This window comes from Rhinopithecus roxellana, chromosome 13 (assembly GCF_007565055.1).
Source record: "Rhinopithecus roxellana isolate Shanxi Qingling chromosome 13, ASM756505v1, whole genome shotgun sequence".
NCBI lineage: Eukaryota > Metazoa > Chordata > Mammalia > Primates > Cercopithecidae > Rhinopithecus > Rhinopithecus roxellana.
Genome location: NC_044561.1, coordinates 108,128,760 through 108,144,397, shown reverse-complemented (window position 1 = coordinate 108,144,397; position 15,638 = coordinate 108,128,760). Strand labels below are relative to the sequence as shown.

Sequence of the window (15,638 nt, the reverse complement as noted above, 5' to 3'; positions counted from 1 at the left end):
AATAAGTACCCATAAACTTCAGAATTTGGACATCGTTTTCGGCCCAACCTCAGATTTGAAGGGCTGAGGAAAGGAAGTGGCCCCTAAACGTAAGAAATTCCTGAAGCCATGCTGTCAGATTTGGGACCTGGAAAAGGGGGATTCTTCTTTGGAGTGGTGGGGATACAAGAAAGTATCCCAAAACTTTGGCTAATGGACCCCAGATCTGAAGACCCCGATAACAGGGTGAACCTCTAAATTGGAACGGAAAAGCAGAATCAGATTGGAGGCCCGAAAAAAGGAGTGTGCTTCCACTTTGGGGGCTGAGGGAAGAGGGTACACCCTCAATTCGGGGGGGGCTTTAGAAATTTAGATAAAATTCCAGAGCTAGAGCTTAAGAAAGGGGGTGTGCCGCCCAGTTTTCAAAACTAGAGAGAAAAGGGACACTCCCATATTTGGGGTCTTGAGAAAGGAATGTGCTCCCCGGAATAGCATAAAAAAGCCAATTTTAAAAAACGTATTCCCAAAGCACAGGGCAACAGCAGAGGCTGCTGATGAGGCTCTAGGGGCCCACACAGCTCAGGCTCGATCCCTAGCGCTCACCCGCACCCCCAACACGGCCCGCTCCGCGCCCCGGGCCCGCACCCCACGGCCCAGCCCCCTCGAGCGGCGCTGATTGGCGGCAGCCGCCGTCACTCTTGCGGGTAGCCCCGGGGATTGGGCACCGCTCGCACGCCCGCCACGCTCTCAGCAGCAGTCCCAGGGCCTCCCTCCAGGCTGGGCGAGCGGGGCCAGGCGGGGAGCGGGGCCGAGCAGGGGACCGGAGCAGCCGTGGCGTCCGTCGCCGTCCCCGCCCGCACGGCGCGCGCGCAGCGCGGGCCCGGCCCGACCCGGCCCCGGCCAGCCGGCTTCGCCTCGCCGAGCCTCGCCGCGAGCTCACCTCACGGCCCCACTCCGGCTGCGCCGCTCCAGGACCAACCGACAGAAGGACTCTGCGTGCTCTACACCACGTGACCCCCGGGACGCGCCCAGCGTATCCCCCGCCCCCCACACAGACGCATCATCGCCACCACCGAGTGACGTAAGGTCCCAGCGGCCCCGCCCCCGGCCCCGTCCGCCCGATCACCGTAGCAACCGCCTGCGCAGGCCACGCCCACTGCCCTGACGCGCGGGAAACAGGCCCGCGCCCTATCAGGAACACGAAGCCCCTACTCACTCGTAATCACTGAGATCTCGGAAGCCGGGGAATGGACGCTATCCATCACCCGTTAATTTTGCCACCTAAATGTGTCTCAAAGCTTCCCACTTCTCCATCGAAGCGATCACCATCTCTCCAAGATGATGATGGTCTCCCCCCTATTACTCTTCGCCGTTCTAATCCATTCTTCGTACATGGGCAGAGACGTCTTTTCAAAACGCCATCCCCTGCTCAAAGCCCGTTTCCCTCCCTACTCCGAATTAAGATCTAACTCTTCACCTACACTATCTACCAGGCTCTTCAAAGTCTGGACCTGACCTGCCGCTTTCTTGTCCTCACACATCCAGCTCCCCCACATTCTCAGCGTCCTTCAACTCCGCCAGCAATCCAGGTTCTTCTCACCTCAGAGCCTTTGCACTATTTTTCTCCCCCACTTTATCATTAACACCAAGAAAGGTTTCCAATTGCTGCTAAGGATAAGGAGCTATATTTTGCCTGGGGACGAAGGTCGGAGTTGAAGCCATCCCGAAAGAATATGAGGCCAGGAGCAGTGGCTCACGCCTGTAATTCCAACACTTTGAGAAGCTGAGATGGGTAGATCACTTGAGCTCACGAGTTCAAGTCCAGCCTGGGCAACATAGCCAGACCCCCCCCCATGGCTCTCCAAGAAATACAACAATTAGCCAGGCGTGAACGTGCGCACCTGTGGCCCCAGCTCAACCTTCTGAGTACCTGGGACTGCAGGCCCATGCCCACCATGCCTGGCTAATTTTTTTTTTTTTTTTTTTTTTTAGACACAGTCTCACTGTGTCACCCAGGCTGGAGTGCAGTGGCTCAGTCTCGGCTCATCATAACCTCCACCTCCTAGGCCTAAGCAATTCTCCCACCTCAGTCTCCCTGATAGCTGGGACCACGGGTGTGCACCACCAAGCCTGGCTAATTTTTGCATTTTTTTGTAGAGACGCACTTTCACCATGTTGCCCAGGCTGGTCTTGAATTCCTGGGCTCAAGCAGTCCACCCACCTCAGCCTCCTAGAGTGCTGGAATTAACATCGTGCTCAGCCAATTTTTTTTTTTTTTTATTTTTTTTGAGACGGAGTCTCACTCTGTAGCCCAGGCTGGAGTGCAGTGGCACAATCTTGGCTCGCTGCAACCTCTGCCTCCCGGGTTCAAGCAATTCTCTGCCTCAGCCTCACGAGTAGCTGGGATTATAGGTGCACGATGCCACACCCAGCTAATTTTTTGTATTTTTTTTTTTTTTTTTTTTTTTTTTTTTTTGTAGAGATGGGGTTTCACCATCTTGGCCCGGCTGGTTTTGAACTCCTGACCTCATAATCCGCCCACCTCAGCCTCCTAAAGTGCTGGGATTACAGGTGTGAGCCACCGCGCCCGACCCAGTTTTTTGTTTTTGTTTTTGTTTTAGAGACAGGGTTTCACTTTGTTGCCCAGGCTGGTCTCAAACTCCTTGGCTCAAGTGATCCTCCTGCCTCAGCCTCCAGAAATGCTGGAATTACAGGCCTCAGCCAGCAAATCCAGCTTGAGAAGTGCTTTTTAAACCAGGGCTGGAGACTAAGGAGGGTATTGCCTCAGTGGAGGTAGTCAGGGCAAAGAGCAGCCCTTAGGTAGAGATACTGTGGAACCAGGGACAAAAGCTTCAGCTATACTTGCTTGGGCAGTACATGTCTTCTATTAAAATTGTAACATGGCTGGGCATGGTGGCTCACGCCTGTAATCCCAGCACTTTGGGAGGCTAAGACGGGCAGATTACCTGAGGTCAGGAGTTCGAGACCAGCCTAGCCAACATGGTGAAACCCTCTCTCTACTAAAAATATGAAAATTAGCCAGGCGTGGTGTTGCATGCCCGTAGTCCTGGCTACTTGAGAGGCTGAGGCATGAGAATGACTTGAACCCTGGAGGCAGAGGTTGCAGTGAGCCGAGATAGCACCACTGCACTCAAGCCTGGGCAACAGAGCAAGATTCCATCTCAAAAAATAATAATAAAATAAAATAAAATTGCAACAATACAGAAAAGATTCACATGACCCCTGCACAAGGATAAACATGCAAATTCATGATACATTTCATACTTTTTTTAAAAATCAGCAATTTGAGAATCAGTGCCACTCAGTCAAGTAAGTGCTCACATACAGGAAGGGCCTTCCCAAGATCCTCTGGGTTTATGTTTATTAATATGAAATTGCTCAGATGTCAGTGGCTATGGTAGCAGACAAAGAACTTTTTGCCCCACAACCACAATAATGCCAAGAACTCCAGACTCTGTAGCCCCGTATAAATATAGCATGTTTCTTTACTTATTCAACCAGCATTTACTTTAGAGTCAAATTCAAGATGGGTAGCAAACACCCAGAGCACAATGAGACTTAGGCCCTGCTCTCAAGGAGCTCACAGACTAGTGAAGTAATCATGGCAAGCAAAAGAGAAATACGTTACAAGGGCCCCTGAGCTACAACAGGAGTGCAGGCTTGGAAAACAAACAGGCACAAGGACAGCTCCACCAAGAAAGAGCGACAGCTGCTGCCCCCAGCAGCACTGCACACCACTGCTGCGATTCAATCTTAGTATCCCTTTGTCTTTGAGTCACTCACTCAAGAGGCAAAGTCTTGGCCAGCAGCCACTGTCGATTGGCCAATCTCAGGTCACATGGATGAGTTCAGCCTGCCAGGGAAAGAAGAGAGGAATGATCTGCTCCTAAGGGTACTCCCCAAGATGGGAAGTGGGGGTTGGAAGGAGACTGACACTGATCAGGGAAAAATAACTGAATACAGATATGAAAAAAGTACCTTGGGAGTTAAGCTCTTTCTGATGGAAAAATTTTCAGAAATTTGACTTACCACCTTCTTCTGAACTGAATATTAATGGAATGCTAGCCAGAGAGCTCCAGTTTACAAGATTTTGGTCTAAAGTTCACTGACTCCTTAGTAACATCTACCTTCTGCCTTAAGATCCTCCCCAGCATCTTACTAGTACTGTATTTCAAAACTGTAGTCCCAACCCATAACTGAGAGCTCCACAATGAAACCCTGTGTGCATCCATACGAAGTATAGGGTAGCACAAAAAGCATCCATCTGCATGGAAGAGTTGTCACTCTCCGTAGGCATCACTTTTCTTCAATATTCACTTTTTTCACTCAATGGGATAATGTATATCTACCAACACAGAATTGTCACGTTTAAGTTCAATAATATGTGAGAAAATGTACTAAACTACAAAGTTCTATACAAATTCATTTCTACTTTCTTTCTTACTAGGTTCAGCATATTCAAAATGTTCCTAGAGAAAGAGAAGCAGAATTAAAGATCCAACATGAGATAAAATATTCAATTAGGAAACTGATCTTTCTCAACCTCTACCCAGCAAACCTCTATACTCTATCATTATACAACCCTCAAGCACTTACAGTGAGTCTGTTAAGGGAAAAGAGGGAAACTAAAACAGAGGCCGGGCGCGGTGGCTCAAGCCTGCAATCCCAGCACTTTGGGAGGCCGAGACGGGCGGATCACGAGGTCAGGAGATCGAGACCATCCTGGCTAATATGGTGAAACCCCGTCTCTACTAAAAAATACAAAAAACTAGCCGGGCGACGAGGCGGGCGCCTGTAGTCCCAGCTACTCGGGAGGCTGAGACAGGAGAATGGCTTGAACCCGGGAGGCGGAGCTTGCAGTGAGCTGAGAGCCGGCCACTGCACTCCAGCCTGGGCGGCAGAACAAGACTCCGTCTCAAAAAAAAAAAAAAAAAAAAAAAAAAACTAAAACAGAAAAGTAAGCCCTCTAGATCTCACAGACCCCATGTACTGAGTTATCACCAAACTTGAGCATGTCAGTCCCCAAAAGCAGGAACTGGGGTGTGATCTCTGCAGCACCAAGCTGAGTGTGAGAACTCAGGAAGCCGGAAACCACAGTCACAGTAGCATCTGAAAGGTCCAAGACCTCAACAAGGCACCAGAGGCCCAAGGGGAGCAGGTTGTCTTGGCCCTGGCCTGAGGTCTCTCCAGTCTGGGCTCCATGGAAAGTTGCTGAACTCCTCAGGCCTTAACTGCTCTCCAAGTGAGGGGGAGGAGAATTAACTAGGAATTCCAAATTACTTCTGGCATTTTGCAAGATTACAAGGAGGGAGGGAGCAGTAGGAAGGAGAGGAAAGCATTTTGTATTCTTGTCCTAGTCACTAAAAAGGCCAATAAGGCCAGGCACAGAAGCTCACGCCTGTAATCCCAGCACTCTGAGAGGCCAAGGCAGCCGGATCACTTGAGGGCAGGAGTTTGAGACCAGCCTGGCCAAAATGGTGAAACCCCATCTCTACTTAAATACAAAAATTAGCTGGGCGTGGTGGTACATGCCTGTAATCCCAGCTACTAGGGAGGCTGAGGCAGGAGAATTGCTTGAACCCAGGAGGAAGAGGTTGTAGTGAACTGAGATCATCATGCCACTGCACTCTAGCCTGGGCGACAGAGCCAGGCTCTGTCTCAAAAAAAAAAAAAGGGGTCAGGCTTGGTGGCTCACTCCTGTACTCTCAGCACTTTGGGAGGCCGAGGCCGACAGATCACCTGAGGACAGGAGTTCGAGACCAGCCTGGCCAACATGGTGAAACCCTATCTCTACTAAAATACAAAAATTGCCAAGATCGAGACCATCCTGGCTAACACGGTGAAACCCCGTCTCTACTAAAAAATACAAAAAAAATCTAGCCGGGCGAGGTGGCGGGTGCCTGTAGTCCCAGCTACTCAGGAGGCTGAGGCAGGAGAATGGCGTAAACCCGGGAGGTGGAGCTTGCAGTGAGCTGAGATCCGGCCACTGCACTCCAGCCCGGGCGACAGAGCGAGACTCCGTCTCAAAAAAAAAAAAAAAAATGCCAGGCGTGGTGGCACATCCTGTAATCCCAGCAACTCAGGAGGCTGAGGCAGGAGAATCACTTGAACCCAGGAGGCAGACGTTGCAATGAGCTGGGATCGCGCCATTGCACTCCGGTCACTGTTACCTGTAACTTAAACATACCTAATAAATATTTCTTGTGGGTTAAAATTCTTACAAGCCTAGAGATAAAGGGAGAAGGGGAGGATTTTAGCCTCAGGGACTAAGGGAATGGAGGTTATAAAGAGGTAAATTAAACAAACAGTCTTGGAATATCCAGGTAATCCACTTCAGTCTCCAAACTTCTTGTAATTTAATTTTAAACGGTTAATGCTGTCACATGGTTCAAATACCGGAAATTACATAAACGTTGTACAATACAAAGTCTCCCTGAAATTCTTGTCCCTCATTGGTCCAGTTCCAATTGGTAAACATGACACTTACTTTTTTAATGAATTCTTTGTGTCAGGATCTTGCTCTGTTGCCCAGGCTGGAGTGCAGTGGGGGGATCTCAGCTCACTGCAAAGCTCCACCTCCCGGGTTCACACCATTCTCCTGCCTCAGCCTCCCAAGTAGCTGGGACTACAGGTGCACACCATCAGTATTTCTTTACATATATATAAGCAAACTTCAATACAGTTCTTATATTGATCCTTTAACATAAAAGGAACACTTATTCATGTTGCTGTTCAGCTTACTTTTTTCGTTAAACAAAACTTTTCTTTTTTTTTTTTAGAGATGAAGTCTCGCTCTGTCGCCCAGGCTGGAGTGCAGTGGGGTGATCCGCCTCCTGGGTTCATGCCATTCTTCTGGCTCAGCCTCCTAAGTAGCTGGGACTACAGGTGCCCACCACCACGCCCAGCTAATTTTTGTATTTTTAGTAGAGACGGGGTTTCACTGTATTAGCTGGGATGGTCTTGATCTCCTGACCTCGTGATCCGCCTGCCTCAGCCTCCCAAAGTGCTGGGATTACAGGCGTGAACCACTGTGCCTGGCCTCATTGGACAAAACTTTTAAGGTACTCTAAGCTGGGCACGGTGGCTCACGCCTGTAATCCCAGTGCTTTGGGAGGCCAAGGCGGGCAGATCAACTGAGGTTGGGAGTTCAAGACTAGCCTGACCAACATGGAAAAACCTCATCTCTACTAAAAATACAAAATTAGCTGGGCATGGTGGCGCATACCTGTAATCCCAGCTACTCCACAGGCTGAGGCAGGAGAATCGCTGGAATCGGAGAGGTGGAGGTTGCTGTGAGCCGAGGTCACACCATTGCACTCCAGCCTGGGCAACAGGAAAGAAACTCTGTCTCAAAAGAAAAAAAAAAAAAAGATACTCTACCTTTTCTTGTATTTATTTAGTTACTTACTTAGTTATTTTGAGACAGTCTGGCTCTGTCACCCAGTGGAGTGCAGGGGCACAATCATGGCTCACTGCAGCCTCAAACTCCTGGACTCAAGCAATTCTCCCACCTCAGCTTCCCAAGTAGTTGGGACTACAGGCACTTGCCATCACACCTGGCTACTTCATAAATTTTTGTTTGTCTGTTTTTTGAGGCAGAGTCTTGCTCTCTTGCTGAAACCAGAGTGTACTGGCATGATCTCAGCTCACTGCAAACTCTGGATCCTGGGTTCAAGTGATTCTCCTGCTTTAGCCTCCTGAGTAGCTGGGATTACAGGTGTGTGCCACCACACCCAGCTAATTTTTTTTTTTTTTTTTTTTTTTGTATTTTTTAAGTAGAGATGGGGGTTTCACCATGTTGACCAGGCTGGTCTCGAACCCCTGACCACCTGCCTCGGCCTCCCAAAGTGCTAGAATTACAGGCATGAGACACCATGCCCAGCGCAACAATATATTTTATACAATGGAATAAACATAATGTCCTTTTTATTTTGTTTTATTTTACTGCTGCATAGTATTCCTTGTGTGGACATACTATAATTTGCTTAATCTGTCCCCTATTGATGGCCATGTGGGTGATTTTCAATTTTCTGCCTATGAGCTCAGCACTTTGGGAAGCCAAGGCTGGAGGATCACTTGAGCCCAGGAGTTCAAGACCAGCGTGGGCAACATGTTGAGACCCTGTCTCTACAAAAAAATTAAAAAGGCCAGGTGTGGTGGCTCATGCCTATAATCCCAGAACTTTGGGAGGCTGAGGCAGGCAGATCACTAGAGCCCAGCAGTTCAAGACCAGCCTGGCCAACATGGTTAAACTCCCTGTCCACAAAAAAAAATACAAAAATTAGCCAGATGTGGTGGCTCACACCTGTAGTCCCAGCTACTTGGGAAGCTTAGATGGGAGAATCTCTTGAACCCAGGAGATGGAGGTTGCGGTGAGCCAAGATCGCACCACAGCACTCCAGTCTAAGCAACAAAGCAAGACTCCACCTCAAAAAATATGTAAATAAATAAAAATTTTAAATAATAAAAATAATTTAAAAATTTAAAAATTAAAGTTAGCCAGGCATATTGGTGTGCATCTGTAGTTCCAGCCACTCGGGAGGCTGAGATGGGAGGATCGCTTGGGCAGGAAAGGTTGAGGCTGCAGTGAGTTATGATCGTGCCGCTGCACTCCAGCTAGGGCTAAAAAGCCATACTTTGTCTTTTAAATAAATACATAAAATAAAAAGAGAAGTCTTGGAAATTATCGTGATGATCTTGTGTGGAAAATATTCTGAACACATAAAAAGGACAAGACATTAAAGAAAATATTATAAATTCAAGTACATGAAATATTTATATTTATTCATGGATATACATATACACATAGGTAGTCTCAGAAGTGATAGGGAAATGAGACAGAATGGAAGCTAAAGAAGAGTAACAGGTCGGGCGCGGTGGCTCACGCCTGTGATCCCAACACTTTGGGAGGCCGAGACAGGAGGATCACAAGGTCAGGAGATCGAGACCATCCTGACTAACACGGTGAAACCCCATCTCTACTAAAAAAAAAAAAAAAATTAGCCGGGCGTGGTGGCAGGTGCCTGTAGTCCCAGCTACTCGGGAGGCTGAGGCAGGAGAATGGCGTGAACCCGGGAGGCGGAGTTTGCAGTGAGCCCAGATCATGCCACTGCACTCCAGCCCGGGTGACAGAGCGAGACTCCACCTCAAAAAAAAAAAAAAAAAAAAAAAAGAGTAACAGGCTGGGCATGGTGACTCACGCCTGTAATCCCAGCACTTTGGGAGGCCGAGGCAGGAGGATCACAAGGTCAACAGATCTAGACCATCCTGGCCAATATGGTGAAACCCTGTGTCTATACAAAAATTAGCTGCGTATGGTGGCATTCGCCTGTACTCCCAGCTACTCAGGAGGCTGAGATAGGAGGGAGGCGGAGGTTGCAGTGAGCCAAGATTACGCCACTGCACTCCAGCCTGGTGAAACGGTGAGACTCCGTTTAAAAAAAGAAAAAAAAAATTAACCTGGCATGGTGAAATGTGCCTGTAGTCCCAGCTACTGGGGAGGCTGAGGCAGGATGCCACTGCACTCCAGCCTGGGCAACAGAGAGAGGCTCCGTCTCAAAAAAAAAAAAAAGTAACAAAGAAGAGCCACTCATTTACTTTGTTTCCAATGTTTATAAACAGTGTTGCAATAAATAATTCCCCTACTGATGGTCAATCACAACCTTTTCATTGTTAAAAACCATGCTTCAGTAAACATCTTTTTATATTCAAAAAACAAGACAAAAACCAAAAAGAAAGGAAAAAAGAAAAAGTGGGGCTGTTTCTGGCTTAGTGGGAATTGGGTGCCAAGAAACAAAAGCATGATTGAGTGTATCTGTGTAATTATGTGCATTTGAGGTTTTTAAAAGGGGACGGTAGAAATGTTGATAATTGCCGGGCACAATGGCTCACGCCTGTAATCCCAGCACTTTGGGAGGCCGAGGAGGGTGGATCACCTGAGGTCGAAAGTTTGAGACCAGCCTGACCAACATGGAGAAGCCCTGTCTCTAGTAAAAATATAAAATTAGCTGGGCATGGTGGCGCATGCTTGTAATTCCAGCTACTTGGGAGGCTGAGGCAGGAGAATCGCTTAAAACTGGGAGGTGGAGGTTGCGGTGAGCTGAGATAGTGCCATTGCACTCCAGCCTAAAAAAAAAAAAAAAAAAAAAAAGGAAATGTTGATAATTAATGCTCTGCCACCTGAACCTCTGTGACTCCCTTCTTGTCTGCTTACTGACTCACCAAGACCCTAAGGCTCTCTCTCTCTTCACTGTCACCCTACAGGTTTGAAATCTGCTTCCTTCATTTCACCCTCCCCAGCCCATACTTCCCTTGGCCCTAAAAATGTATCTGAAGTCCAATCTGAATTCCAAATTCCATGCTGTAAATAGCACCGCTAAAGAAAGTCACTGGAGGAACAATTATGGAAAAACAGGCACTGACAGGTACTGTCATGCCTTATTCAATTTTCCCTGCTTTCCTTGACTATGTCATTGTCCTGTCCCCTCACCCCAACCCACGACTACTTCACAAGCACCAAACACTTTTCAGCCTTCATTCTTTTTTTTTTTTTTTTTTTTTTTTTTTTTGAGACAGAGTCTTGCCCTGTCACCCAGGCTGGAGTGCAATGGCAACATCTCGGCTCACTGCAACCTCTGCCTCCTGGCTTCAAGCAGAAGCTCCTGACTCAGCCTCCCGAGTAGCTGGAATTACAGGCATGCACCACCACCACCACGCCCGGCTAATTTTTTTGTATCTTTAGTAGCGATGAGGTTTCACCACATTGGCCGAGCTGGTCTCAAACTCCTGACCTCGTGATCCACTTGCCTTGTCCTCCCAAAGTGCTGGGATTAGAAACATGAGCTACTGCGTTCAGCCTTCATTCTTTATTCTTTTCACAGTTATTTATCCTACAAGCTACATCATTGCCCCTGCTCCTCCTCCCTATCTCCTTTCATTTTCGGGGGAGCCTATTTATTAGAGGAAGTAAACCAGAGGCAGAAATCTTCAAATACCTGGCTAAAATAAAAATTAAAGGTACTGCCTGGTGCAGTGGCTCACACCTGTAATCCCAGCACTTTGGGACACGGAGGCAGGCAGATCACCTGAGGTCAGAAGTCCAGACTAGCCTGGCCAACATGGTGAAACCCCAGCTCTACTAAAAATACAAAAATTAGCCAGGTGTGGTAGTGCATACTTGTAATCCCAGCTACTCCAGAGGCGGAGGCAGGAGAATCACATGAACCCGGAAGACGGAGGTTGCAGTGAGCCAAGACTGTGCCACTGCACTCCAGCCTGGGCAACAGAGTGAGACTCCGTCTCAAAAATTAATTAATTAATTAATTAATTAATTAATTAAATTTTATTTAAAAAACACCAAAACCTTACTTTTTTTTTTTTTTTTTTTGACGGAGTCTCGCTCTGTCACCAGGATGGAGTGCAGTGGCATGATCTCAGCTCACTGCAACCTCCGCCTCCAAGGGTTCAAGTGATTCTCCTGCCTCAGTCTCCTGAGAGTAGCTGGGACTACAGGCGCACATCACCACACCCAGCTACTTTTTGTATTTTTAGTAGAGATGGGGTTTCACCATGTTGGCCAGGATGATCTCCATCTCTTGACTTTGTGATTCTCCCGCCTCGGCCTCCCAAAGTGCTCGGATTACAGGCGTGAGCCACTGCGCCCAGCCAACATTTCTTTCAAAAAACAAAAAACAAAAAACACGGTCTGGGCGCAGTGGCTCATGCCTGTAATTCCAGCACTTTGGGAGGCTGAGGCAGGTGGATCACCTGAGGTGAGGAGTTCAAGACCAGCCTGACCAATGTGAAAAAACCACATCTCTACTAAAAACACAAAATTATCCGGGCATGGTGGCACACGCCTGTAATCCCAGCTACTCCGGAGGCTAAGGCAGGGGAATCACTCGAACCCAGGAGGCGGAGGTTGTGGTGAGCCAAGATCATACCATTGCACTCCAGCCTGGGCAACAAGAGAGAAACTGTGTCTCAAATAAAATAAAATAGCCGGGCGCGGTGGCTCAAGCCTGTAATCCCAGCACTTTGGGAGGCCGAGACAAGCGGATCACGAGGTCAGGAGATCGAGACCATCCTGGCTAACACGGTGAAACCCCATCTCTACTAAAAATACAAAAAAAAAATTAGCTGGGCGCAGTGGCGGGCGGGCGCCTGTAGTCCCAGCTACATGGGAGGCTGAGCCAAGAGAATGGCGTGAACCTGGGAGGCGGAGCTTGCAGTGAGCTGAGATTCGGCCACTGCACTCCAGCCTGGGCGACACAGTGAGACTCCGTCTCAAAATAAAATAAAATAAAATAAAATAATTTAAAAATTAGCCAGGTGTTGTAGCAGGTGCCTATAATCCCAGTTACTTCGGAGACTGAGTCAGGCAAATCACTTAAACCAGGCAGGCACAGGTTGCAGTGAGCCGAGGTCATGCCATTGCACTCCAGCTTGGGCAAAAAGAGCGAAACTTCTTGTCAAAAAAAAAAAAAAAAAAATCCTTTCATCATGTCCTTTCACGGATTAGCTCTTATCTGCCATTTTTGTTTTCCTTTTTTTTTCTTTTTTTGAGACAGAGTCTCGCTCTGTCCCACAGGCTGGGATGCAGTGACACGATCTCGGCTTGCCACAACCTCTGCCTCCAGGGTTCAAGCCATTCTCCTGCCTCAGCCTCCTGAGTACCTGGGATTACAGGCATGTACCACCACACTAGCCTAATATTTGTACTTTTAGTAGACATGGGGTTTCACCATGTTAGCCAGGCTGGTCTCAAACTCCTGACCTCGTGATTCGTCCACGTCAGTCTCCCAAAGTGCTGGGATTACAGGTGTGAGCCACCATGCCCGGCCACGCCCAACTAATTTTTGTATTTTAGTAAAGATGGGATTTCACCATGTTGGCCGGACTGGTCTCGAGCTCCTGACCTCAATGATCCACCCACCTCGGCCTCCCAAAGTGCTGGGATTACAGGTGTCAGTCTTATCCGTGCCCGGCCTCTTATCTGCCATTCTAATGGAAAATGGAATCTGCTCAACTCTCTACCCCACCCATGCAACACACTTTCTTTTTTTTTTTTTTTTTTTTTTTTTTTTTTTTGAGACAGAGTCTCGCTCTGTCACCCAGGCTGGAGTGCTGTGGCCAGATCTCAGCTCACTGCAAGCTCCTCCTCCCGGGTTCATGCCATTCTCCTGCCTCAGCCTCCCGAGTAGCTGGGACTACAGGCGCCCGCCACCTTGCCCGGCTAGTTTTTTGTATTTTTTAGTAGAGACGGGGTTTCACCGTGTTAGCCAGGATGGTCTCGATCTCCTGACCTCGTGATCTGCCCGTCTCGGCCTCCCAAAGTGCTGGGATTACAGGCTTGAGCCACCGCGCCCGGCCGCAACACACTTTCATACAGAATTCTGTATGCATGAAAACATGCCCAGCCAGGTGTGGTGGCTCATAAGACTGAGGCCAACAGGTCGCTTGAAACCAGTCTGGCCAAAATGGTAAACCCTGACTCTACTAACAATATGAAAATTAGCCAGGTGTGGTGGTGCTCACCTGTAATCCCAGCTACTCCGGAGGCTGAGGCAGGAGAATCGCTTGAACCTGGGAGGCAGAAGTTGCTGTGAGCTGAGACCTCGCCACTGCACTCCAGCCTGGGCAATAGAGTGAGACTCTGTCTCAAAAATAAAATAAAATAAAATAAAAAAACAAACAAAATGCCCTTGGTTGGGTGTGGTGGTTCACACCTATAATCCCAGCACTTTGGGAGGCCGAGGCAGGAGAACTGCTTGAGCCCAGGAGTTTGAGATCAGTCTGGGCCACATAGGGAGACCCCGTCTCTATGTTAAAAAAAAAAAAAAAAAAAAAAAAGGAAAATAGAAAAAAAAGCATGCCCCTGTCTATATTTTATTTTCAGCGAGTAACATGCTCTATTTCTGGAAATACTTTCATCCTTCCTTCCTCTGGTTCTCCACTGATGCATCTCCAAAGCAACTCCAATCAATTCAACAAATAGTTGTTAAACAACCAGCACATTCTAGGCAAAATGCTAGGAGCTGGGGGGATCGAGATAAACAAGAAGCAGTTCATGTTCCCAGAGAAGTTCACAATCTGATGGTAATAGCAAATACAGTTGTCTAAGAAAATAAATCAAATTAGGCAGTGGCTCACGCCTGTAACTGCAGCACTTTGGGAGGCCGAGGTGGGCGCATCACGAGGTCAGGAGCTCGCGACCATCCTGGCTAACATGGTGAAACACCGTCTCTACTAAAAATGCAAAAAGTTGGTCGGCCCTGGTGGCAGGTGCCTATAGTCCCAGCTACTCAGGAGGCTGAGGCGGGAGAATGGCATGAACTCGGGAGGGGGAGCTTGCAGCGAGCTGAGATTGTGCCACTGCACTCCAGCCTGGATGACAGAGCGAGACTCCATCTCAAAAAAAAAAAAAAAGAAAAAAAAAAAAAGAAATAAGTCAAATTATAGTCTAGCAAGAGCAATAATGAGAGACTGATTGAGTATAACAAGGTGAGCAGGATCAAGGTTGACTTCCCAGAAGAAGTAAAACATGAACATCTTTAAGGATAATATTCTTTAGACAGGAAGATCAGAGGCAATTTGAGACATCTGGAATGGAATAAGAAATTTGGGTGGGAAGCCTGGTGCAGTGACTCATACCTGTAATCCCAGCAACTTTTGTGGGGCTGAGGTGGTAGAATCATTTGAGGCCCAAAGTTTTCTTGAAGCCAGGAGTTTGAGAACAGCCTGGGGCAACACAGCAAGACTGTCTCTAAAAAAAAAAAAAAAAAAAAAAAAAAAAAAAAACTTAGGCATGTTTCTGTGTTCCCAGCTACTTGGGAGGCTGTAGCAGGAGGATCACTCAAGTCCAGGATTTTGAGGCTGCAGTTAGCTATGATTACACGACACCAGTGCACTCCAGCCTGGGTGACAAACTGAGACCTTGAGTGTAAAAAAAGAAATAGGAAGGAAGGGAGGGAGGGATGATAAGGCTTTCTGACTCCTGGAATGGAGATATTGTCTCCTCTGTGTTAGCAAAATCCACACTAGGAAACTCTATTGCATTACATTATAGCAAAATCTTCAATGCGTAAGTGGTCAAATCTATGACTAGATAATGAACACGGGGGAAATACAACATCAGTATCTTGAGAAATGTCTGGATGGGTATGGTGGCAGCTCACACCTGTAATTCTAGCACTTTGAGAAGATGTGGTTGGAAGATCACTTGAGCCCAGGAGTTTGAGACCAGCCTTGGCAACATAGTGAGACCCCGTTTCTATTAAAAATAAAAATATTAGCCAGGAATGGTGCTGTATACTTGTGGTCCTAGCTACTTGGGAGGAGGAGGTAAAAGGATCACTTGAGCCCAGGAGGTTGAGGCTGCAGTGAGCTGTGAACACACTGCTGCACTTCAGCCTAAGTGACAAGGCCAGACCCTGTCTCAAAAAAGAAAGAGAAAAATGTTTGCCAAAATTTTATACCTCTTGATTATCAGAAAATCATAACCAACAAACTAGGTATTCTGTTGATCGATCAAACAATTCTGCAACGAACTTGATAGGCCTATTTCAATCAGTACAAACACTGGAATATGTAGCAAAAATAATTGGTAATAATATTTGTAGAATATGAAGAAAAGTATG

At 47.6% G+C, this 15,638-nt stretch overlaps 1 protein-coding gene and 1 pseudogene across 3 annotated transcripts in view; one reads left to right on the top strand and one right to left on the bottom strand.

Annotated features, from left to right (window-relative positions):
- Positions 1-1,016, bottom strand: part of PHF20 (PHD finger protein 20) — a 170,099-nt gene extending 169,083 nt beyond the window's left edge. For 2 of the 3 annotated variants that reach the window (XM_030914946.1, XM_030914947.1), the window contains exon 1: positions 920-1,016. The gene's annotated coding sequence lies outside the window, so the exon portion shown is untranslated. The remainder of the gene's footprint in view (positions 1-919) is intronic. The other variant, XM_030914948.1, reaches the window with a different exon arrangement.
- A 2,163-nt stretch (positions 1,017-3,179) lies between these two features.
- Positions 3,180-3,268, top strand: LOC115893015 (annotated as a pseudogene).
- The last annotated feature ends 12,370 nt before the right edge of the window (positions 3,269-15,638 follow it).